Genomic DNA, 26,872 nt, shown 5'->3' with positions numbered 1-26,872 from the left:
AAAATATAAAGATATTCCTTGTTTTTCTGTAGAAAGAATCCATGTCATAAAAATTTCCATACTTCCACAATTATTATACAGATTTAATGGAATCCTAATTGAAGTACCAAGAACATACCTAATAGAATTAGAGGAAACAATCCTAGAATTCATTTGAAACCAGAAGAGATCTAGAATTACTAGGGCCACTGGATTCAGGATGTTGTCCTATTTAGAAATATCAATTTCCTCTTTTTTGTCTTCTTTTTTTTTTACAAGAAAATAAATAATATTTTGGTGACCAAAAATATAATACTTTCTACTCAGGTCAGCAGGAACCCAATCACATCCTAAGAGTGGTACTGGAACCAGGAGAGGTCATGAATTTCAACCTGCAGGTGCTTGGCCCCTTTGTGATGAATGACAAGCTCAACCCAGAAGACTGCTCAGTCCAGGGGCTTCACTGGCTGGTCATGGTGAATTCTTGATGACCTCATGGCATTCTCTTTATAACTAGAAAGGAAAAACAGAAAAAAAGTAGTTCTTGCTTTTGTTTTTACTTCAGGCAAGTATGTGATACATGTTATACGTTACAAAAGCCAAAGTCCATAACTATGATGAAAGCAACTTTAATACTTTTATGAGCTTTGGTAAATGCACAATGTATTAAGGGTGTGAAGGAAAAGATCTGAAAAATGCATTCTTAACACAATGTGGTCAAAAGGAAAAGGACAACAGGTATGGAGATGACTCCAGTGACTCCCTTTGAACCCAAAACAATTGCTGTGACTTTGATTATTTGGAAACTCATTTCCTTATACTGATATGTAAAAGGCTGGCTAGGATATTTCCTTCTTTCTTCAATTGGCTCTGAGCATCACAACTAAGGCTAGTTGAGGTGCTAATGTACAAAGTCTATAGCCATCAAACAGTCCTGTTTCCTCACATGGTGCTCTCCACAATACAGGATTGAGCTCTGGAGATGTTAGAGCAAATAGCTCCAGGAATGTCAACTGGGTAGAGCCTCAAGATATGAGGCTATGACTCCCCAGGGCACAAGAGTTTGCATATCAGAAACCTAAACGATAGCCCCCCAAAACATTTTCACTGCTGCCTTAATTGGGTTATGTAAATTGATCCTTCGGCATATCTTTATCTCTGCAAATTACAGAGAGTCCATTCTTGCACCTGTCCAGCCAGCTCAAGTTACTCAGTAATCCCCAGCATCAGTTCTAATTCTGATGAGCTTTCCTTTCTAGGTGATTTATTCCTTTTCCCTAACAGCTTTTAAGATTCTATTCCTGTGTTGAATTTCTGGAATCTTGACTATGATATGCTTGGATATACATTTTTTTTTGATCATTGCTAACTGGAGTTTTATATGCCTCACGTATTTGTATGTCAAGTTCTTTTTCTCTACCAGGAAAGTTTTCTGTTTTGATGTCTGTGAACATGTTTTTAATGTCATTTGTGGTACCTCTTGCTTCCTCATTGACTCCCATTAATTTTTTTTTTTTAATTGGTACCGGGGATTGAACTCATGACTGGGGACTTCCAAGGGAGATGCTTATGCCACTGAGCTAAATCGCCAGCCTCGACTCCCATTAATCTTAATTTAATCTTCTTTGTCTCATCCAGCAGCTACTGGATTGATTTCTCATAGTCTTTTGCTAGTTTTGAGAAATCTTTCTTTTCCTGGTCACTAACTTCAATCTTTTCTTCAATATCTGAGATCCTGTCCTCACATCAGCCTAATCTGCTTTGAATACTTTCAATAGAGTTTTTATTCTCCTGGATATCACCTTGAATCTGCTTTATGGATTCCACTTGTTTCCTATGCTGTGCTTCCGTAATTTGCTTAAGCTCACCAATTTTTTTTGTCTGTGTCTGCTTTAACATTGCTAAGCATGTTATGTATTTTCATAATCTATGTAGTTATTTGGGAAATTATTTTTATTTCATTTTTTCTATAGCCTCATTCAATTGCTTTGTTGTTTTCACCTTAGAAAGACCTTGTGAGAAGGCTTTCAGATTGTCCCTACTCGTTATCTCCTGGGTTTGCCTTTGGTGAACTGGCTGTCTGGGATTGCATCTTGCTTAAGTGTCTTCTTGACTTTTTTCTATTTTAGTTTAATTCCTGGGGTGATGTTTGTAAGTTGCCTATGGCATGTTGCTTTATAGTGGCATTTAGGACACTTAGGTGATGATTACTTCTCTGAGCTATCTTCTAGATGTAGCTGACTTTTGGGTATTGAGTCCGTTGGAAAATGTTACCTCTTCAGTTTGTTAGAGATGAGAAGTTGTTGCTTGTTTGGCCTAGTCCCTCATTTTTTGGCACTGTGCCACATATTTTCCATGTCCCTTAGCTAATCTCAATCATGGATTATCAGAGCCAACAACTTCTTGGAACAATTGTGTCAATTTTGACAGTGGCTTCAAACATAGCCTATAAAACAACAAACTGAGCTAACCCTTCATTTGCAATTTTTAACTATATGAACTAGATTTGTGGTTATATAACAAAATGTAAAATGAACCAGATAATTATAGGCAATATGTAAGTATATAATGCATCAATTTTGCCCATGGGATTAAAATTTAAAATGGGTTAAAGCAAAAATAGAGAAATGGAAAAAGAGAAAGAGATTACAAGTAAGGTTGGTGGACAAAGATGGATCCCTCCAATTTGGCCAAACTAGTGCAGAAGACTGAAGGAAAAGAGAAGGAGAAGATATAAAAGGTAGAACAAAACAAAACCACACCCACAAAGAGGTTAGGAACCACTCTTACATTCACAAAAAAAAGTAAAAGGAAAGGTAAATAAAAACAAACTGAATAAAACAAAAGCAAACAAACAAGAAAAGAAAAATATAGTCCACTTCCAAGATTCTGTGTTCACTAGTAGCCTGTTGAAACAGAGTCCCAAACTGTGCCACTGTAGCCCAGCAAGCCATGCATTGCTTTATGGCAGAGTAGTACATAACTTAGCAGGCCTGCCCCCAGGCTGGACTCATGGGGCTTGCATAGTCCAAGCAATTCCCATGGGTCTGTGCCCAGCTAGGCGCTGCTGGAGGAAGCCAGCAACAGTTCTCCTAGGCTTATCCAGCCAGACTCCAAAATGGCTCCCAGCTAATGGCTCTCTCCAGTGGCAGGACTGAGTTTGCTACACTCACCACCAACCGGTGCAGTTCTCCACATCTACCACACCTCTCCACTGCAAGGTCTCTTCACAGAGGCCTCTGGGGTAACCAGCTACCATTGTCATTGTTATACTAAGATGCTGAAAAATTAAAATAATTTATTAAAAGACAATTAGCAAAAACAGTTAAAAGGATAGTTATTGGCAGTATTGTCATTGTGTACTGAGCTCGTTACCCTAGTAACCATGCATCAATCACATAGTTATAAATTAACTGACCGCATCATTATGCTGTTCTGTATGCGTCATTTCCCCAAGTAACCTGTGTGCTATGTCAACCTTTGTTCCCCCTTGTAAGAGCAAATGATGTTGTGTCAACCATTGTTCCCATTATGAGAGACAAATGTTCCAAGAATTGACGGACCAAGTGCTATGAATTGGCTAACCATCCACTGTGAAATGCCTCTGACCTCAAGCAAAGGGGAACAAAGGCCTACCTTGTTTCTTTTTCTCATCACTATGTACTTAATGATCAATGAGCTAATCATAAATGATAAAAGTATAAAATATAAAATATATTAATATATATTTTATATATTTATAAAATATAAAAATCAGTCAAAACTCTAACACAGTTGCACAGCTTTGTAAATTCCATCTGCACTGTGTTGCTGAGCCAGCTAAAATAAAAGCGCTTGTTTTAAAAAAGATGTCTTGCCCCATTTATCATCTCAGGGACCTTGCCCCATTTTTCATCATGGGGCCTTCTTTTTGGGTGGGTTACAACATTTGGGGGCTTGTCCAGGATTACACAGGGACCCCCTCCCCACATTTTTTTCATCGATCAATCAGCTTGAACCATCTGTATGTATTTGGATCTTTTGTTCTTTGTAATTTGAGTGCACATGTTTGAAGATGCAGAGGAGCTTGGTGGTTCCTTCTGCACTGGAGTGGGACGCCCTCCTGGAAAAGGCATCTAGCCCATTTGTGACTTGGGATTTTTTATCCATTTGGTTTTATCCATTTGGTTTTGTGCTATATTTTTATTGTGGAGCCAGTTGTTCATTTGAATCTGTTACCTAAGTACTAACATTCAGATTTCTTTTTTCTCTTAAACTACTGTTGCAGGTCCCATGCGGCTTATTGGACTTAAGGGTCATAATAAAAATTTATTTCCTTTTAGGTTGCCGAACCACAGACAAAAAAACTTTGTTTGTGCCTTTAATGTTGGTCTTGTCTTTTGTGGCACCTTGTTCAATGTTTTAGTCCTCAACTGATTATGTACAACCTTGGCATGCCTTTAAAAGTATTTTTCTTTCTGGTTAAAATGTAAAAAAAATATATGCACATGTATATTTACACATATATATGTTTATGGTTTGAAAAGTCATATTGACTTTACCAAGTAAAGCCAGGTCATACTGTTATTGAGCCAATTTAAAAAGTTACAGTTTTTAAACTGTAACATTTTAAGGTGATAAAAGACATAAAATGATTTAATATATTTTAGACTACTAAGAAAGTCACTTCAAGGATTTTGTTAAAAGTTTTAATGTTGTCTAAAAAGCTAGAGAAAAGATAATTGACTGGTAATAAGTAAACAGAAAAACCAATGTGTTCAGAATTTGACAGAGTTGGATCAGTAAACCTTTACTGCAAAATGTTTCCATTAAAATAAGATTATATTCTAAAAAGGGAGAGAATCTGTCTTCTCCATTCATCACCCCACTTGGGACAACTGCCAGCAGATTTTGTTTTATTTACAGTAGAAGAGAGAAAAAACATTCATGTGCAGGATAAAAAGCAGTGTGCATTCCAAATAAAAACCTGTCCTCTGATCCTTAATGCCAGAACCGTGTTTTTCCTGCCCCAATTGAACAACCAGAGGTAAAAAGGCTCTTGTTCAGTATCGCCAGTTGTTCTCAGAAGCCTTTAAGGGCTACTGGAAAAACCCACCAATTTGTCCAAGGTACCAGAGGTGAGACAATTGGATGGTGAGTCCCCCTCAGGGGTTTCTGGAGAGATTACTAGAGGCCTATTATATTTATACCTATAGATCTGGTGGCATCTGAAAATTCAAGGGCCATTAATAATATCTTTGTAACTGTTGGCCCCTAATATTAAGCAAAAATTGCAAAGGCTTGAGAGATTTGAGAAAATGCCCCTCAGTTAGTTATTAGAGTTTGCTTAGAACTGACACTTTCCTCCCAGGTGGTGCAAGCCATTCAACAGATTCCAGACCCTATGAGTAGAAGGAAATGTGAAAATTTCTAGGAGCCACAGGATATTGCCTGCTTTAGATTATAGACTCAGGAGACCAGGCTTTTAAGCAACTAAAATCAGCCTTAACAGAAGCTCCAGTTCTGGCTCTGCCAAAGTTGCAAAAACCTTTTTCCCTCTATGTTGATAAAAAGCAAGGGATAGCAAAAGGAGTACTGACTCAGAGTTTAGGACCATGGCAAAGGCCTGTTGCCTTAGACTTGATAATGTGACAGCCTGATGGCTGCCTTGCCTGCAGATGATTGCCTTGGTGGCCCTACTGATAAAAATGGCCCAAAAGGTGACATTTGGACAAAAACTTTTAATTATCTCCTCTCATTCACTGGAGACTCTCATCAAAGCTTCCCCAGACTGATGGCTGCCTAACTCCCGAGTCATGTGCTAATCAGCCATTACTTCTGGATCCAACTATCATCAGTTTCAAGGGGACAGTGGCTTTGAACCCAGATACTCTGCTGCCTGATGATGACCCCTCCTTGCCCTTCTTATCATCTCATGGGGCTTCGACCAGACTTGACAGATGAGCCACTGTCCGGAGTTCCATCATATTTCTCTGATGGAAGCAGTCCCATCTATCAAGGTAAGCCGGTTGTGGGAGCTGCCATCACAGACTCTCAGATTCTATGGGAACAAACTTTGGAGCCAGAAATATCAGCCCAGTGGGCTGAACTCATTGCCCTCATTGAGGCCCTCAAGTTGTCAGACTGATAGCAGATATGCATTTGCTACTGCCCATCTTCATGGGGCCATTTATCAGGAATGAGGTTTATTGCCTTAAGGGGGCCAAAAGGTCAAAAATGCTGCCCAAATTTTGGATTTGTTAGCTGCCATTGGATGCCAAGGAAGGTGGCTATTAAATAATCTAGCGGACGCCACTGCCCGAAAAGCAGCCACAAAATCAGTGGGGATTGAGACAGCCCTGGCATTGCTACTGATTCCACCTATTTTGTCAGAGCCCCTTTGCACTCAAAAAGACTTGCATTTGGCAGCTCAACTCCAAACAAAGTCTGATATCCCTGGGGGCTGGTACCAACTGCCTGATAATTGAGTCCTCTTCCCTGAGGCCTTGAGATGAAAACTCATGCAACAAGCTCATCAGTCCACTCATATGGGAAGATCAATATTCGCTGCTCTTTTTGAGATCGTTTCTTTATCCCTCAGTTATTGAAGGTTACTCAGTCTGTGAGCCTTAGATGCCCTCAATGTCAGTTGGTAAACACTAAGCAACCACAATAAATGGAAACCACTTGTTATCGTGGGACTATGCCTGGAAAACATTGGGAAGTAGATTTTACAAAAATGGGAAAGCCTGGACTTTAAGGAAATGAGTACTTATTAGTAATGGTAGATAGCTTTTCCTACTAAGTCCTGAGTCAGCCCTGATAGCAGTTTCCCCGATTTGGTCTCCCTTTATCCATGGGGTCTGATAATGGCCAGCTTTTGTAACCCAGATAACTTAACTAAAAACTAACCCAAGCTTTGCAGATTGATTGGAACTTCCATTGTGCTTACCGGCTTTAAAGTTCAGGACAAGTGAAAAGGATAAATCAGGCATTAAAAACGGTAATAACAAGATAGCATTGGAAACTGGTGAGAATTGTGTGAGTCTCCTTCCTTTTGCCCTCTTGTGTGCACGATGTACCCCCTATGTTGCAGTTGTTTCCCCTTTGAAGTTCTATATGGGAGACCTCTTCCTCTTATTCCTAAGATTTCTGAGAAAAAAAACTAGCTGACCCAGCTAATCAAGATCTTGTTAAGTTCCTCTAGACCCTTCAGCTAGCCCTGACTTCCATCCACCAGTTATTCTGAGAACAACAACCTCTCCCTGCAGCCCATCCCAAGGACGAACATCCTGCAGTGAAACCTAGGACACTAGTCATCAAGAGACATCACTGTGAGTCTCTCAAACCATGATGAGAAGACCTCTACATTGTGGTCCTCAGCACTGCAACTGCTGACAGAGTTACTAAAAAGCCTGCCTCCATTCATCATTGCCACTTCAAGCCAGTTCTTGCCCCTGACAGCAATCAACCTACAGATAAGAGGACTGTTGTTCCCTCCAAGGATTCTTTAAAGCCTGAAATTGTCAAATGTATCTCATAATCTTGTTTTTAGGTGTTCTTCCTTATGGAGACTCCAAAGAGATACCTTGTAACCCACTGTTTAAAACTTAAAAAATTACTGAATATTTCACTGGTAAATTATTGGTAGCCAATGCTACTGTCTATGAGATAATTAAAGTAGATTTATGTGCCCTATTAGATAATACCCCATCAAAAATTAGACAAAAAATGTTGTTGGATTTGCATACCATGCTGCCTAATTTGTTGCTAATAGAGACTTGCAGAGACCTATGTAGTCAAAAGAAATTACAGTCCACTGCCTGGTATCTTCGCCCCCAAAAGCACAGCCAGCCTCTGATCATAGGTGTTCACAGTCCATAGAGACAAAATATTTTTGTAGACATTGGGGCTTTAAATCTGTATCCCCTTGACAGGGAAATAAAGGGGGTCATTACCTTTTCCTCACTCAGGAGACCTCATCTTCTGTTCTACTCCACTAGACTTTCTGCTCCTGAGACCTTTTTGCCCTCTGTGATTTCTGGGCCATCTCTAGACCCCTTATGCCTCTTTTCATTGCTTATGGCAAATCACCTTTTAAATTCCTGTGCAGATGACACCTCTTGTTGGTGGGATGCTAGGCCCCTGCTCACAATGGACAATGTACAGGGTACCCCAGGATCTGTGTTTACTCTGCCTTCTACTCCTTGTGCACTTCCCCTAATGCTGTGCTCTGTAATCTTATCTCTTCAGCTTTAATTCATAATTTTTCCTATCCTGCTTGTTGCTCCCAATGGAGCCTGGTTTGCTTATACTTCTGGTATAACGTCTTGTTCCATGCATCACCTGTTCACCCAGCGCCCTGAGCTTTGCATATTAGTCCATATCTTTCCCCAAGTGTATTGGTACTCTGGAGATAATGGTAGGAGTCACTTGTTCTGTGCCTTTTACTTAAAAAGTCCAATCTGATTGAAGAGAAATCCTGTATTCTGACCTGTATTACTAAAAATTGAGATAACAAGGTCGGTAGGTTTAGGAGTGTCCAGCTTAATAATTGGAGACCAAAATTATAGACACTTGAGTACACTCATTGACCAAGATTTAGCAGCCCTTAGTGACTCTGTCTCCAAATTAGATGATTCTTTAAGTTTACTGGCTGAGATGGTTTTACAAGATCAGTGGGGTCTAGATCTCTTGTTCCTAAAGAAAAGAGGCCTCTGTCTGACATTAAGAAAAAATTGTTGCTTGTATGCCAATTATTTAGGGGTTATCTGACAAAGTATGGCCAGATTTAAACAGGAATAAAAACAAGACAGACAAGCTGAATAAAATTGATATAAATGATGGTTTTCTCTATCTCCCTGGTTGACAGCATTAATCACAGCAGCCTCTGAACCTCTGTTAAACTTACTTACTTGTTTAACAATTGAACCTTGCATCATAAACAGATTAGTAAATTATGTTAAAGACTGGGTTCAAACAATACAACTCATGGTTTTAAGGACACAAGTTTATAAACAAATACCACTGCTTGAAAATTCCATGAGCCAATGATTTGGAAGGTCTCTTCACAGAGGCCTCTGGGGTAACCAGCTACCACTGTCGTTGTTATACTAAGATGCTGAAAAATTAAAATAATTTATTAAAAGGTAATTAGCAAAAACAGTTAAAAGGATAGTTATTGGCAGTATTGTCATTGTGTACTGAGCTCATTACCCTAGTAACCATGCATCAATCACATAGTTATAAATTAACTGACCGCATCATTATGCTGTTCTGTACACGTTACCCCCCCCCAGTAACATGTGTGCTATGTCAACCTTTGTTCCCCCTTGTAAGAGCAAATGATGTTGTGTCAACCATTGTTACCTTTATGAGAGAAAATGTTCCTAGAATTGACAGACCAAGGGCTATGAATTGGCTAACCATCCACTGTGAAATGCCTCTGACCTAAAGCAAAGGGGAACAAAGGCCCACTTTGTTTCTGTTTCTCATCACTATGTACTTAATGATCAATGAGCTAATCATAAATGAACTATAAAAATCAGTCAAAACTCTAACTCGCACAGCTTTGTAAATTCCATCTGCACTGTGTTGCTGGGCCAGCTAAAATAAAAGCGCTTGTTTTAAAAAAGACATCTTGCCCCATTTGTCATCTTGGGGATCTTTCCCCATTTTTCTTCATTGGGCCTTCTTTTTTGGTGGGTTACAACAGTCATCATGACCACGTGTTCCCAAATTCCAACAGCTCCTCTCACACAGTGAGTCTGGCTAAGTGTGACGGCTCCATGAGCTCCCACCTTCTTCTTTGATGAAGCTTTTCTTTTTACTTTTTATTTTTTCTGTGTGCTTCAATCACATTTTAGATTCTTCCTGGACCAAGGGGACTCACTTCTTTCCTGCTTATGTTCCTCATGATGCTATATTCCTGCATCTGCATGGTGACTCTCAGAGAAGCTGTTTCTCTGCTGCTCTGCCATCTTCTGCTCACCCTTACTGAATGTTTTATTGTTTAACCATTTATTTATGAAATTAAAGAGTACAGAAAAAAATAACTTAAGAATTATACAATCATATTGTAGTTTGAAAAATATTAGTAGAATATTTGAAATGTGTACTTTTCCCCAGTTTCAGGAAATAAGCTCAGGAAATGACATGAATGATTCTATGTTGTTTAGATTTAGTTATCTGACCATGAATTACAAAAGTATGAAACCAAATATTTTCTAGTACTGTGGATAACATAACATAAAACAAGTCAGCCTTCATAAGCAGCAATTGTTATGAAAGGTCATTTATAACTGACCTCAAGGCACTCAGGAGGTCTGCACTTGTCACTGTGTTCATGTTCACCTTCACAGCTGCTCCTTTGTCCTTTATGTGAGTGATATTGTCAGGCTGATAAACATGGGGACCCCATGATAAATGGCTTCATGAACCCATTAGTTCCACCATGAGTGATGAGAATTTTGGTCTGGGGATGACCTGGTTTAGGAAAAGAGAATGGATATGGGTTTTAGACTAACAAAATAGCAGAATGTTGTAACCTAGTTCTAACCAATGTACCACCTTCCTGTTCTGTATGTGCTGTTTCAACAGAGATTAAAATTCCATCTCCAGTAAAGACTTAATTTTCGGCTCCTTGTAAATCCCCCTCCCCTCCCCATTCTTAGGTTAAGTCTCCATTTCCCATAAAAGCTTTAAGTTTCAGTTTCTTGTAATCCCCCCACCCCCTTCAGCCTATCTGCAATACAATGTGCTGTTCTTAAGAAACGTTTAACTACAAGGAAGTTATCAAACTGGGTCAAAGTTTGCAACATTCCTGTGGTTTTTGGCTTTAAAACCCAACCTTTCTAGCTGTAAGGCACGCAGTCTCCAAATTGACTCCCAGAGATTGCATCGCCAGGCCTGGCCTAAAATAAATCATTTGCTTCCCAAATTTTAATTTGTTGCTTCCTTGGTTTTATTCTGGGGTCCGAGCTATCACATTTGGGGGCTCATCCAGGATGGAAGCAAGACCCCCAACTCAATTCTGAACATCTAAAAGTAAGTACTCTGGAGGGATTAATTAGACCATAGTCAGTTCACACTTTGGGAGGGGATACCCTCAATTTGGGGAGTGGGCAACTGCTCCATTGGGAGGGGATGCCCTCAATCTGGGGAGTGAGGACCTTCTGGGGACAGAGTCAGGTGGGTTTATTTTTTTGGGGGACAAATCTCGTCCATTTGTGACTCTGCCCCATGAGGAGATCCACTCCGTTTGTTAATTTGTTAATTCCTCCACATCCCAAAATTTGGCCAATTCTAAAATTTGGCCAATTTTTGAGCAAAGGCCAGTTTTGCTGCAGCTTGTCTTGTCTTGTATGTCTGTCTGTGTGTCCATTTATTCTAATTGTTCTCCTTTTGTTTACCCCAAATCTAACAGAACATTCTCTCCTAGGAACCCCTTCTATGAGGCCAAAATGGATAAAGGGATTTAGATATTTATGTTCAGTGTTTTTGTACTGTAGAATTCTCTGCCTGTTTGAATTTCTTACTAACTTAGGGATTTGCTGCCCATTTCTGTTGCAGGATCCATATGGCTTATTAGACTCAAGGTTCATAATAATAAATTATTTCCTTTAGCTTACCAAACTGTGCATGAAACAACCTTTGTTTGTGTCTTTTATGTTGTGGCGCCTTGTTTAATGTTTTAGTTCTCAACTGATTACTTGCAACCTTGGCATGCCTTTTTAAAAAGTATTTTTCTTTCTGGTTAAAATGTATACATATGTGCACATATATATATATATATATTTATAGTTTTTAAGAATCATATCAACTTTACCAAGTAAAAACCAGGTCATACTGTAATTGAGCCAGTTAAAAGGTTACAGTTTTTAAAAATGTAGCATTTTAATGTGGTAAAAAGACAAAATAATTAAATATTTTTTAGACTACTAAAAGGTCACTTCAAGGATTTTGTTAAAGGTTTTAATGTTGTCTAAAAAGCAAGAGAAAAAGGTAATAATAAGTTAAAAAAAGGAGATCTAAATTTAAAAGAAATAACTATTGTGCCTAATGTGATTATAGAGATTATAGGTAATTATAGAGATAAGATACAAGTTCTTGCATGTGCTGTGAACATCTGGGAGATTATGTGGCACAATTTTGTTACCTATGAAAAAGCCCTTTTTTGTTAAGAATGTAATTTCAGTAAAATGATGGCCTGCTACATGGCACCCTGGGACAAAAAGCAGTGTGCCATCCAGATGAAGCCTGCTCTCTGATCCAGAATGCCAAAACCATGTTTTCCTTTTGTCCCACCCTGATTGGACATCCAGAGGTAAGGAGGTTTCCCCAGTATCAACAGTTGTTCTCTTTGCAACTCAGTCAGCCCCACATGTTAGACAAAAAAATTGCAAAGGTTTGAGAGATTTGAGAAAATGTCCCTCAGCCAGTTAATAGAGATAGCACAAAAGGTCTTTGAGAACTGAGAGAATTTACAAGAGGCTATGAACAAGAAGATAACCAAGGTGTTAGAATTGCTCTATGACAAACAAAACAAAACAAAAAACAAAACAAGTACAAGAGTTTCTGGGGATGGTTGGATACTGTAGGCTATAGATTCTAAATTTTACTGAAAAGCTTGCCCCTTATATGACTCCCATAAAGGAGAAACTCAAAATTTACTGAACTGGACTGATAAATGTGAACAGGCCTTCCAGCAGCTCAAGTGGGCCTCGACAGAGGCCCCAGCCCTGGAACTCCCTGATGTTACCAAGCTATTCACCTTGTTCATAGATAAACTCAGGGGCATTGCCAAAGGAGTCCTAACCCAGGACATTGGCCCTTGGAAAAGACCTATAGCCTACCTCTCCAAAAGACTTGATACAGTGACAGGAGGATGCCCCCACCCCGGCCTGAGAATCCTAGCTGCTGTGGCAATGTTACTTAAAGAAGCAAAAAACTTACTTATGGACAGAAGATTTCTGTAGTGATCTCCCACAGTTTAGAGACTCTTATCAAAAGCCCTCTTGAAAAATGGCTCTCAAACACTAGAATTTTACACTATCAGGCCCTGCTTCTAGACCCAGAGTTGGTAGTTTTCAAGACTTCTTCAGCTTTAAACCCAGCCACCCTTATGCCTGATGATGACCCAGAGGAGCAAAGAACACCTCTCAATGAGTATGCTGACATCCTTGAACTGCGGCAGAACCTATGGGCTGATCTAACTGACCAGCCTTTGGGAAATTCTGACAACTATTTCATCAATGGAAGCAGCTTCATCCAGAACGGCAAACAATTGGACAGGGCAGCAGTGACCACCAAAAAGGAGGTATTCTGGGTTAAGTGGTTAGAGCCTGGCACCTCTGCCCAAAAGGCAGAGCTCATTGCTTTGACTGAGGGGCTAAAACTAGCCACGGGAAGGAGGGTAAACATCTATACTGACAATAGATATGCTTTTGCTACTGTACATGTATATAGAGCCATCTATCAAGAATGAGGTCTCTTAACCTCAGCCAGGACTAAGATAAAAGATGCCCCACAGATCCTAGACTTGCTGGCAGCAGTCTGGCTGCCTCAGTGGGTTGCTGTTAGGAAACAATTTGGCAGATCAGGCTGCTCGAAAAATAGCCACTATATCAGAGGGGCCAACCAAGGAGGTAACCACTCTGATGTTGGTTCCTCTCACTTTATCAGAACCAGTCTACATAGAGAAGGACCTGCAGTTAGCATCTCAACTTGGAGTGAAGTCCCCCACCCCAGGGGGCTGGTACCAGTTACCTGATTAAACAAGTACTGTTACCAGAGGCATTAGGATGGGAGCTGTTACACCAGGCTCACCAAACTACCCATTTAGGGGGAACTAAACTTGCTGAATTGTTCAGAACTCGGTTTTTTATTCCAAAACTGCAAACTGACTGCCTCTTTGAGCTCCAGATTCCCACAGTGCTTGTTAGTCAACTCAGCATAGAGCTCTACACTGGAGACCACCTGACATCGAGGAATTGTTCCAGGAGAACATTGGGAAGTAGACTTCATGGACATGACACTCCAGCCACGATCCACCAGCTGTTTAGACAAAAACACCCAGACCTACCTTCAGAGATGCCACTCAAACACCCATTGAGCCAGGAACTTCTGTCCTGGTGCAACATCACCATGGAGACTCCCTCAAACCCTGTTGGAAAGGACCCTTCACTGTGGTGCTCAGTACCCCCCACTGCCATCAAGGTAGCAGGAAAAACTGTGTGGATTCACCATACTCATTAAAGCCACTGGAAACAGCGGACAATGAGGGACACACTCAGTGGACTATACAGCAGCCTGGTAACCCCTTGAAGTTAAAATTGACTAAACATAGTTAAATTATACCAGTCATGAACTGCGTTAGCTTGCTTGCTTTTGTTCTATCCCACTGCTGGGGATTTTAATAACATTGATGCTGACTTTGCACGGTGGCTTTGGTCCCCCTGTAAGCAAAGAACAATTGTTGAGATCTTTGTATGGGAGCCCCTGTGATTGCAGAGGAGGCTATACTAAAGGTGAAGACACTGGCTGGGGGGGAATTATACATACAATAGGAAAAAAGGATCATGATCCTTCCCACATAAATGACAAATTATATACATACAGTCTTCAGACAGATTGTGGGAACAAGTTAGCATTCCTTGTGGCTATACCCTCAGTTACAGGGGTTTTGACTCAAATGTGGATGTGTAAGTTAAAGCCCCATGTGATACCTAACAAAGGCAGCCAGCCAGGGCCATGTCCTCAGAATTGTTCTTATTAAAAATGTTTCCCCAGATACATTGCCACTCCTTGATGCTGCCTAAATCGCGGGGAGTTGATCTGGATGCTCAAACTTCTGATATTCTAAAAGTCACTCATACAGCCTTAAATGCTTCCAACCCAATTTTGGCTGACGCATGGCACAGGGCTCCGCCATGCCCCTTGCGATCCCCACCAATGTTTCTTTGACCACGCCGGAGGACCAAGATTACTTAAATTGTAGTGCTGCCTCCCCCTTTAAAGTACAACCAATAGGCTTCAAGGACTCTCTCTGTCTCCAAGGGGGTTTTCATAATGATACCTCCCACATTGATGTGGGATTTGTTGCCTTTACTAATTGTAGTTCCATAGTTAACCAGACTACCTCCTTTTATCTCACCAAAGGACAAGTATTTATTTGTGGAGGAAATATGGCCTATACTTTCCTCCCAACTAACTAGACAGGGGTATGTGTAACAGCTATCCTGTTGCCTGATATAGAGATCCTACCCAGGGATGAGCCTGTCCCCATTCCTAGGTTAGATTACATTACATGCTGCTCAAAGAGGGCAGTTCAATTTATTCCTTTATTGGTAGGCCTAGAAATATCAGAGCCTTAGGTATGGGGGCAGCAGGAGTAGGGGTTTCTGTCCAACTTTCCAACCAGATTGTTAGTGATGTGCAGGCATTATCTAGGGCCATTCAGGTCATTCAAGACCAAATAGACTCGTTGACTAAAGTAGTTCTTCTGCAAAACAAAAGAGGACTAGACCTCCTAATGGCAGAACAATGAGGGATCTGTGGGGCATGGCAGGAATGATGCTGTTTTTATAATGGAATCCTGTCCTATCTCCTGCCATTGCTTGAACCATTGTTAGGAGTACTGCTTTTGGTCACAGTAGGCCCTTATGTACTCAATAGAATAACTGCATATGCCAGATAACAAATGCAAGGCATAAAGCTCGTTCCCCAAACTGGCCAAGGATTTGGCCTCAGTCACAACATCAGAGGGGATGTTGTAACCTAGTTCTAACCAATGCTCCCCCTTCCTGTTCTGTATGCACCATTTCAATAGAGATTAAAATTCCATCTCCAGTAAAGACTTAAGTTTCAGCTCCTTGTAAATCCCCTCCCCTCCCCATTCTTAGGTTAAGTCTCCATTTCCCATAAAAGCTTTAAGTTTCAGTTTCTTGTAATCTCCCTCACCCCTTCAGCCTATCTGCAATACAATGTGCTGTCCTTAAGAAATGTTTAACTTCAAGGAAGTTATTAAACTGGGTCCAAGTTCACAACATTCCCGTGGTTTTTGGCTTTAAAACCCAACCTTTCTAGCTGTAAGGCATGCAGTCTCCAAATTGGCTCCTGGAAATTGCATCCCCAGACCTGGCCTAAAATAAATCCTTTGCTCCCCAAATTTTAATTTGTTGCTTCCTTGGTTTTATTCCGGGGTCTGAACTATCACAAATGTGAGAGAAAAAAGTAATATCAGTACATGACAGAGATTACAAAAATGAGCATAATTTCTATAAAAGCAGAGCACAGGTCATTGTTACTTCAGAAAACTGTGATCCAAGAAAGAGTAGAATTATTCTTTCTTCACTGTTTGTAAGAGCATTACTGAGATGCTTATCTATAAAATTAATTATTATTTTACATTAAACAATTACTTTAAAAAGTGGGAGTCAAATGTGAAAAGTGTAAATTACTAAATTTTAAAAATATACTTGCCTTTCATCTTTTATCAGTTTTTTGGGTGAGATCAAGAATATTTGCTGGTAAACACTGACAGAACTTGTCCCACTTTACAGCTCTTGCCCACCTTCCATGATCTTATCAAGAAAGTTGTGCTGGAGAATCTGATCAAAGAGCAGTGAGTAGGGTTTCAAGGAATCCTACCCTTGGTGCTACCACAACATGTGGAAGACAGTGGGTTAGATTTGCAAATAAAGTCATATGATGAAGTGATGCTCTGTTAAGCAGTAGAATTAGCTAGAAATCATATACCTCTCACATCCCTGGTGATAACATAGAAGACGATCTAAATATAAGTTGCAGTTTGAAAACACTGAGATATTGAGGACCTGCACGAGATACCTAATCTCCCAAATGTCTGTACAGCAAAGACTTAAATAAATGAGGCAAGTGGTATGATTTTAGGGCTGCAGGTGGATCAAAGTCCTGTAATGTCTCTGGGTTGCTGATATTTATTTAGTTTTCAAACAAGGAAGACATTAGAGTGGAAAATGCAGGAGATTGGGCAGGACCTTGGGAGTAGTTCAAAGACTTTTTCAAGTAACAGACTATGTTAATTTATAAGAATTATCTTATGTTAGTTTAGGAGAACTAGCCTAGGAAAAAGTCTCTAGGTTGACTTTGACTACAGGACTGAAATGTTTGCAGCTACAGTCTCTGTCTTGTTAATTGTGATTGGAACTAGATGTCATCAGCTGTGGCCTTATCTTTTCCCTTGAGGCATCTCTTTGTTTTTGGGTTGGCTCCCAACACTGAAATAAAGGATAGGACTCCTCACATCCTGATTACAAAGGTGGTACTAACATTCTATAAAGCTCAATATTATTATTTTGATACTTTTCACTTAAAAATTATCAGGAATGACACTATAAAGTGAAGAAAAAAAATTGGAATAATTTAATAAACTAGAACATAGAGATTACAAATCATTTAGTAAAATATAAATACTGTATGCATTTGTTTAGTACAAGTCATTTAGTCATGCTGTCATGTAACAAATGTAATGCTTTTTGGTAATTAATTTTAGATTTTTTGATGATTGTATTTTCTCTTCCTACCACTTTTGTGCCCTTCTTTCCATTTCTTTCTCCACATTCCCTCCTTATTACATCCTTTCTTCCCTCTTTTCCTCTTTCTCATCCTTTCTCTCTTTTTTTTTAGTTTCTTCTCTCATCCTGTTTACTTTATTTTTTTCAGGATAATTAGATAAGGGATTTACACATATTTCAATTTATTATTTTCAGGAGAATTAGATAAAGGATTTACTTATATTTCATTTTTCAATGAAGGGTTTTGCTAATATTTTGATAAGTTTTACATACTCTTTTCTTTTGGAGAGATAAGGCAATTTTCAGATTAAACGCCAAAAGACAAGTACACAAACAAAACTGCAAATTATTAACATTCCTAAGTAGCATTCTTAGCTTTATGTAATTCATTCAATTTAAATAGTAAATGGTTAGAAAGAACATCAGAATATTTCATGAGGAGTACACAGAGTACAGAAATTGAAAATCACATTGATAACATAAAGATTAAATTAATATTATAAATTGGAAAATTTATTGTTTGGAAAATATATTAGAATTTTTCTATGGATTTTTCAAAAGAAAAATACCTGAATCTAGGCATCTACTCTAAAATCAACTATATTTTGATGTGATCCTTAGTAAATGTCAGAAATTTCAAGTATATTCATGAACATGGTTGCTTTTACTCTATATAATTTATCTCTTTTTCTAGATGATAGAAGTATCTTAGTTTCAGAATTTTTAAGAATAATCATCTTATACCCAAAATAATTCAAGTGGCCTAACATTTTCTTTCATCTGTCTTCTATTAAAAATAAATGACAACAAAATATGTATTCCTATAGTCAAGATTTGGCAGACAAATGACCAAATGTTCTTAAATACATTATTTGAATGTAGTAAAATGATGCTTCTAGTTGGCATAAGTTATTGTCTGTGCATGAGTTTCAACATCATTAAGAAAGAGTGCTGTTGGCCAAACTCTCTCCAGTTAGTACAGTGCTGTTGACTGAGATCCCAGGTTGTACTGTTCTTCTGTACAATCTGGCCCAGAGCTGATGCAAGGAGATTGACCTTTGTTGTGAGGTTTTCAACAACCGACCTAAGGGAGAGTATGACAACTTCACCTGGTTCATGGACAAATTCTTTCATTTCCTGTAGAGAATATCTTTTCCAATTCATGTTGCCCATAATAGTGGTTCAGGGATGTTCATGAGTAATCTAAGGAGGAAATTGAAAAGGGTTGATGGGATTGTTTGAATGGTTCTGTCTTCTGACACAGAACCATCTAGATTAAGAGAAAAAGTGATTTTGAAAATTTTGTGTAAGGTATGCAATCAGTGATTAAGAATGCAAATGTGGAACAAAATTTCAGTTGTACATAACAGGAAGTACAAGGCAGCTTTGCTTAGGATGAATGGAATTCTTACTCTGAATATTTAATATTATTAAATATTATTAAATAATTATTAAATATTATTAATTTAATATAATATTTCCAACTGAGAGAGTTGTTTGCAACTAGTAAAAGAATTTCATACAACAAAGCACAGAAAGGGGCCTGTATTCAGGCTATTAAAATTACTAGCATGCCAGTAATATAAAAATTATGAAATTAATTTACCTTTATGTTAGAAACACATTCCAGACTAATGTCTTCATGTCTGTCTTCTCTGATTAACAAGACTAACAAGAAATTTATTACAAAATGTGTTCTGAAAATATTTTTATAAGAAAACACATCTAATCACCTGCTCTAATAACAATGGCACATTATTAAACAGCACTTCTTGTCCTCCTAGTATGTAAATTCCCACATCTGTAGGGTAGTTAACTAATTTTACAAGTTTGAGTCTTACAGCAAAAGTAAAATAAAAATGTGCAAATAAAATTTGCTCAATCATAATTCTACAAATTGGCCTCTGCAAAATGTGGAACTTGGGATATTCATGTAGTAACGTAGATGAATACGCCTTCCGAAGATATGTCCTGCATCCTCTGTGCAGTTTCATGACGTCACTCTGGAACCACTGAATGTCTCAGTTTGTAGATAATGTGATTTTTAAGAGAGCATGATATCACAAGTAGAAGCTGCTTTTAGCTTTCTTAATGTCAGGAGAATAATTTTGAAGTCCTAATAGTTAATATTTCATCATTTTGACTTATCTCCCAAACAGATATTTATTGACTAACACACACACACACACACACACACACATACACACAGGTTTCTCATATAAGAGAGAGAAATTAGACTATGCATCTGAGGGTAACTAGTTGTGATAAATGAAAATTCTTCAAGCAAACTAACCCAATCGTAGCTCCTCTTTATCTCTTCCCTTTATTTCTCTCCCCACCCTTTCCCTGCTACTCTCTTACACAGTTGTGTTATTGTTCCTCTGTCTTGCTTACTGTCTTTCTCCAAAGCTATATGTAGCTTAAAGGTTTTCCTTATTAGCAGTTAGAGTCTACTACATTCCTAGAAAATGAACGCTTATATATAAACACCAGAGATATGAAGTACTTACTTTATTTAAATAGCAATGGGAAAAGATATAGAGTTATATACTAGTGAGTAGTGGCCTCATTACGTATTATCTCAGGTCAACATCCCCAGTTTTGGATCAGCTAGAATCAAAATTTACTCACAAAGGAGACATAGATAATAATGGACCTGTCCAGGGCCTCAAACAAAGTTTCTTATGACTAGGATGGAAACCGAGTCCTGAGACACAGTGGACAGAGTCAGGCTCAGAGTGACACGTAGGGAAGTTACCCCTGTGTCTCACATATGTCTGTGTGCTAAACACTTCACAGTGGTGCCTCAGTTCATGAGCTTGATTCATTCCATAATTCCAGCTGAGAACAAAATTGGTGGTGAACCAAATCAAATTTTCCCTTATGGTTCAGTGTAACTAAGGCTAGCCCATCATGATTCCTACTAACACTGTCATGAACTAATTTGATTCACATACCAAATCAAAGTTTTCCATAAGGTTCAATGTAAACAAGGTTAATCCATTCTGAACCATATGTACCTTTTTAACCACAAAAATGTGAAACAAAGTACAATGCGGTATAAAGGGAGAGAAGAGTAACTTTGCTTGAGGTGGCTTCTGGTGTGGAGGACAAGAAGGTGGGTGGGAGAAGGTTATTGTTTGGAGGGAGAGTCCCTCCAAACAGTGGAATTGAATTGAAGAAGACAATTATAGAAATCATGAGCGTGGTATTCATGTGACTGATCTTGCCTCAAAGCACAAGATGACAAAGTTGATAATCTCAACTACTTTCATAAGGACAGTGGAGAGATTTCCTTCAGATTTTTTTTTTCTCTTCTGTCTCTTAGTTGCAGGGTCAATTTTGATGAAAAAATCAGTCTACACTTGTTTTTTGCTATGCTACATAACCCATGAAAATGAGAGACCATGTTATTGTTCTTTAGTCTCAACACTCTGTTGTGTTGGGGTGGTGCTTCCCAAAGAAGTCCTATCACCCATTCCATTTTTCCATCGTGGCTATTATCAATCACTGATAAACTCTTACCTATCTTCCTCTCCCTCAGTGAGGCTCCTCAGTAAGCACAGTCACACAAATACCATGCTCAGCAAGTTCTTCTGGTGTCAACTCCTCCTTAGGGTCCTCAAAAAGCTCCTCGGGCATTCAGACTCACACTATTGCCCACAGACACCATCTCCTCCACTACCTGTGTCTCAAACCCTTTGAAATTATGTTCAGTGGTACACTGTAGCCACATTTATTCCCAGGCTGTTTAAGGTCCAGTATGTGACATGTTCCCAAGCTTTTTCAGCAAGACTGAGATAGGGGAGGACATTGGAATATTTACTCAAGAATTCTTTCAGAGGTAAGGACAGATCTTCAGTGAAATTAGAACTCCTACTGAAGAACACCTTTGTGTAGAACTTTTTGAAGTTTCAGTTCACTTGCTAATCTGTAGGCTGCAGGGGAGGTGTCGGGCTGGGGGAGGAACTTGCCTCATCTGCTTGACAACATCATTTCTCTTTCAGCTCCTCTGATAGCATCTTTATTTTTCAAAGTAGTTGAGATTATCAGCTTTGTCATCTTGTGCTCTGAGGCAAGATCAGTCACACGAATACCATGCTCATGATTTCTACAATTTTCTTCTTCAATTCAATTATTACTCTCTCAGAAGTCTTCTTATCAGAGTTGCCCTCCCTTTCTTATTATCACTTTCTTTGGATCCTGTTGCATTGAATAACAGCATACAGCATTCTATGTGCTAAAAAACACACCATAATGCTTCACAGCAATTATGCACAGGTTTGTCTGTAACTGCAATCTTAACTAGAGGAAACTTCAGAGCATGAAGAGAGCCACACTCGTGTTTGGCTGTTGTTTGTCACTAGTGGAGTTCTCAAAAGGAAACAAAATTTCATGAAACACTGTTGTTCACAAATTGAATTGTTCATGAACTGAAGCATTTGTGATCTGAGGGATTATTGCAGATAACAGGACAACTTCTAATCTGTTCCTTTAATCTTTTTTTCTCTCTTTTCCTCACCTTTCTTACTCTAAAAATTGAGGTGCATGACCTTGTTCTGCCTCATGCCATGGATGCCATCGACAAGTGGATAGAAATGTATCCTAGGTTCTCAGTGGCTCACAATGGAGTCAGCTAAAATTTAAAACATAAATTCCCTGATGGAAAAATTTAATAATTATAACAAATATAAGTTAGATACCTGCAAAACATGCTGAGGTCTGTACAGTATTTTTTTAAATAAATAAATTTTTTTATGAATAAGGGGGAGACTGAGATAAAAGAGAACATAACAACATAACAATACAGGTCAAAGCATGACAATTTCAGCAACCTAGTGCTTCACCACAAGATAACCTGACTTAATAGTAGTTACCATAGTGTCTCTTTCCTTGAAATATTAGAATATAACTTCATATACTATAGCATCAAACATATCAAGACAGTGTGATACCATTCAAGTGGATGAAAGTATTACAGGGTATTTAGAACCAGCTAACAGAAGAAGAACAATGGTTTCTATGTTATCTTTTTGTCTATAAAAAATTTTGTTTATATATCACATATAATAAAATCCAGTAAGATACAACATGATAAAACCAGTGGAGACAGAAGGGCAACAGTTCAGTGGGACTTCAAAACAAGATGATATTAAATCAACACTAGTTATTATGATGTCTAGTTTTCTTCGAAACAGCTGTTCATTTCATCACAGGCAATAATATCAAACAGCCCAGAATAAAGACATTCCAATTAATGAGTGAAAACTTTACAAGGCTTGAAAGCCACATAATTGGGAATCAGGATTACCACATACTTTTATATATTTGAATCATTTCTTACAACAGGGAAACTATTCAGTATTCATACATGTGAGTTTGATTTATTTCACTTATGAATATGGTCTCAAGCATAAATATCTCAATGTGATCATTCTTTATATCTGAGTAGTACTCCATTGTCTAAAAGTACCACAACTTTTTTATTCATTCCTAAGTTGATGGACACTTGGGTTGTTTCCAAGATCTGGCGATTAAAAATTGTGCTGCTATAAACATAGGTGCACATATATCACTGTGGTATGATGCTTTCAGTTCTTCTGGGAATGTGCCTAGAAGTTGAATAGCTGGAACAAATGGGACTTCCAATCCCAGCTTTTGAGAAATCTCCAGACTGACCTCCACAATGGTTGCACCAGTCTACATTCCCACCAACAGTGCAGGAGAGTTCCTTTATCCCCACAGCCTCTCCAGTATTTGCTGTTGTTGGTTTTCTTGATCCTGGCCATTCTTTCAGGAATGAAATGGAATCTCAGTGTGGTTTTAATTTGCATTTCTATAATGAGTAATGATGATGAATCTTTTTTCATGTATTTACTTGTCATATTTGTATTTCTTCATCTGAGAAGTGTGTATTCATCTCAGATGCCCATTTTTGGATTGGATGTTTGAATTTTGGAGGTCTGATTTTTAAAAATTCTTTATATGTTTTAGACAGAAGTCCTTTGTCTGAAGGACAGTTCACTAAGATTTTTTTCCCAGTGTGTGGGTTTTCTTTTCACTGTGCTGGAGATTTCTTTTGACATGCAGAAACTTTTTAATAAGAGGTGATCCCAGTTATTGATTCTGGGAAGTATTTCCTGTGCAGTTTGAGTCCTGTTCATCAAATCTCTACCTACCCCTATGTCTTCAAGGTTTCTATCCACTTTGTCTTCCAATAGATTTAATGTTTCTGTTTTAATATTCAGACCTTTGATCCATTTAGATTTTAATTTAGTACATGGTGATAAGCAGGGGTCTAGTTTTAAGAGTGATTTCTCGATTTCATTAATAGAAATTGGGTTGTTCAGCAATTTTACATTCTCTTGACCTAGCTTTGGTATTTCACATGTTTCTAGGAATCTGTCTATTTCTTCTGTGTTATCAAACCTTTGAGAGTAGAGGTTTTCAAAATAGGTGTTGATGATCTTCTGTATTTCTACAGAGACTGTAGTCATTTCACCTTTTTAATTTCTTATTGCATGAATTTGAGCTTTTTCTTCCCCTTTTAAAATAAGGTTGTCTAGGGGCTTATCAATTTTATTTATTCTTTCAAAGAACCAACTCTTTGATTCATTGATTCTTTGGATTGTTTTCTTAGTCTCTGTTGTATTGATTTCTGCTCTGATTTTTATAATTTCCTCTCTTCTTTTGGCTTTGGTCTTGACTTGCTCTTCTTTTTCTAGCTGTTTGAGGTGTAGCATCAGGTTATATATTTGTATTTGTTCTGTTTTCCTGATGTGGGAACTCAATGCGATAAATTTTCCTCCGAGGACAGCTTTCATTGCATCCCACAGATTCTGGTAAGTCATATCTGAATTTTCATTTTCTTGTAGGTATTGTTTAATTTCTTCTTTAATTTCCCCTGTGACCCACTGATTACACAAGAATGTGTTATTCAGTTTCCATGTGTTTGTGGGATTTTTGCAGTAACTTTTAGCATTAATTTCTAATTTCAAAGTGCTATGATCCAATAACATGCAAAGGATAATTTCAACTCTTTTGCATTTATTTAAATATGTTCTGTGAGCTAATATATGATCTATTTTAGAGAATGACTCATGTACTGTGGAGACAATATGTATTCTGATGTTGTTGGATGGAATACTCTGTATATGTCTATCAAGTCCATTTGTTCACAGTTGTGATTCAGTTCTGTTATTTCTTTGCTGATTTTCTGTCTAGTTGATCTGTCCCTTGTTGTCAATGGTGTGTTAAGGTCTCCTGTTACAATTGTGTTACTGATAATTTGATTTTTCATTTCTGTTAATACTTGTTTTATATAACTGGGTGCTCTGGAATTTGGTGCATATATATTTAAGATAGCTATCTCTTCCTCTTGAAGTTTTCCCCTAATGAGTATGTAGTGACCTTCTTTGTCTCTTCTGATAATTATTGGTTGTAGTTCACATTGTCTGCAAACAGAATGGCTACTCCTGCTTTTTTGGGGGTTCCTGTTGCATGAAGTATTGTTTTCCATGCTTTGACTTTCAGTCTGTGAGTATCCTTCTGAGTTAATGGGTTTCTTGTAGACACCATATGGTTGAATTTTGTTTCTTGATCCATTCTACCAATCTTTGTCTTTTAATTGGTGCACTGAGACCATTTACATTAATGGTTATAACTGTTATATGTTGATTTATTGTTGACATGTTATCTTACTGCTGTTGCATCTTTATCTTTCTGTTCTGTTTAATTATCTGCTTTGTTTAGTGGTTTTCTCAAAGTGTGTCTAAACTGTCTTTCAATATGTTTTGTAGGGTTGGCTTGGTGATCATGAAGTTCTTCAGCTGTTCTTTGTCATGGAAGTATCTTATTTCTCTATAGATTTTGAAGGATAGTTTTGCAGGGAACATCAGTCTAGATTGGAAATCCTTTTCCTTTAGGATCTGGAATACTTCACTCCATGCTTTTCTTGACATTATTGTTTGTGCTGAGAAGTCTGCTGTGATTCTGATAGGTTTTCCTTATAAGTGATCTGTCTTTTCTCTTTGACAGCTTTTAATAATCTATTCTTGTGTTGGATTTCTGGGAAGGTGATTATTATATATCTGGGTGTAATTTTATTTTGGTTATTACTATTTGGAGTTCTATATGCTTCACTGAACCTGATGTCAGTTTTCGATCTCATTCTTGGGAAATTTTCAGCTATTACTTCTCTAAATATTCTCTTGATGTCCTTTATGTCATCCCCTTCTTTTTCATTAATCTCTATCAGTCTTATGTTGTTTTTCTTTGTGTCATCTTGCAGTTGTTGAATTATTATTTCCTGATTCTTTGTTAGTTTTAAAAGATCTTTCCTTTCCTGTTCACTAGCTCAAACTTGTCTTCAAAGTCTAAAATTCTATCTTCACTTTCATTGAGGCAGTTTTTACAGCTTTCAGTGGATTTTTTTTTACTTCCTGTATATCTCTGTGCATCTGCTTTATGTATTCTGTTTCTTATATTGCTCATCTAGGGATTCTATCTTTTTTTTAGTTCCTCCAATTTTTAAACTGTGTTTTCTTTAGATATGTCCAGCATCTCTTTCATTTCTTTTATCATTTCTTCTTTTACCTGGGAGATTATTTCTAGTTTGAATTCCTTTAAAGCTTCCTGGAGTTGCTTGCTTATTTCAGTAGCTATTATGTCCAATATTTGAGGTGTATGGCATATATTTTCTTCTATATACATTGCTCCTATGTTTTCTTGGGATGGGCTGGAGGTTTGAGATTGTAATTTGGTCTTTTGTTTTGTCATTTTCATATATTTCTGTGTTTCAAGTGTTATTTGAAAGCTTTCTCATGGTCTGTTGGAAATCCACTTCTATGCCTGCAGCTCCTGGGACTCTGGCACCCAGTTCCGCCAGGCAGCCGGGCCTCTGGTACCGGTGGTGCTCACCTGCTTGCTTAGAACTCCACAGTCCCAAACAAGCTGGGCTCCAGGGAAAGTGGGCACCCGCCTCGTTGCTTAGAACTCCACAGTTCTCCAAGCACAGCTGGAAAAGTGAGGCAGATTGGTCTCTACAGTATTAATCTAAGAGTAAGTACACAAATGTAGCAAATTCAAGTAAAACATTGTTAAAATATAAATATAAAATAAATCATACTATAAAAATACAGTGAAGGAATAAATTATAATCTTAAAATAACATCATTTTAGTCAATGGTTATTAAAATTTGGTACAATACATTCAGACATATGTTTTATTACTAAAATAATTCCACAATTATTTGTGTAATAGATCTCTACTAAGACAGATGTGACAACATTGACTTCAGTGGAGAAATACAAAGCTGGAAAAGTCATTTCTTCTACTTCAGTGGCCTCCATTGGTGTGG

At 38.1% G+C, this 26,872-nt stretch overlaps 1 pseudogene; it reads right to left on the bottom strand.

Annotated features, from left to right (window-relative positions):
* Positions 1-251: 251 nt before the first annotated feature.
* The window catches only part of LOC134474084 (UDP-glucuronosyltransferase 2A1-like), a 309,053-nt pseudogene continuing 282,432 nt past the window's right edge, over positions 252-26,872 (bottom strand).

This window comes from Cavia porcellus, unplaced genomic scaffold (assembly GCF_034190915.1).
Source record: "Cavia porcellus strain 051 isolate PalLab524CR breed Dunkin Hartley unplaced genomic scaffold, mCavPor4.1 scaffold_30, whole genome shotgun sequence".
Classification (NCBI taxonomy): Eukaryota; Metazoa; Chordata; class Mammalia; order Rodentia; family Caviidae; genus Cavia; species Cavia porcellus.
Note: the sequence above shows the minus strand (reverse complement) of the source record. Positions and strands in the feature narration are given on the sequence as shown.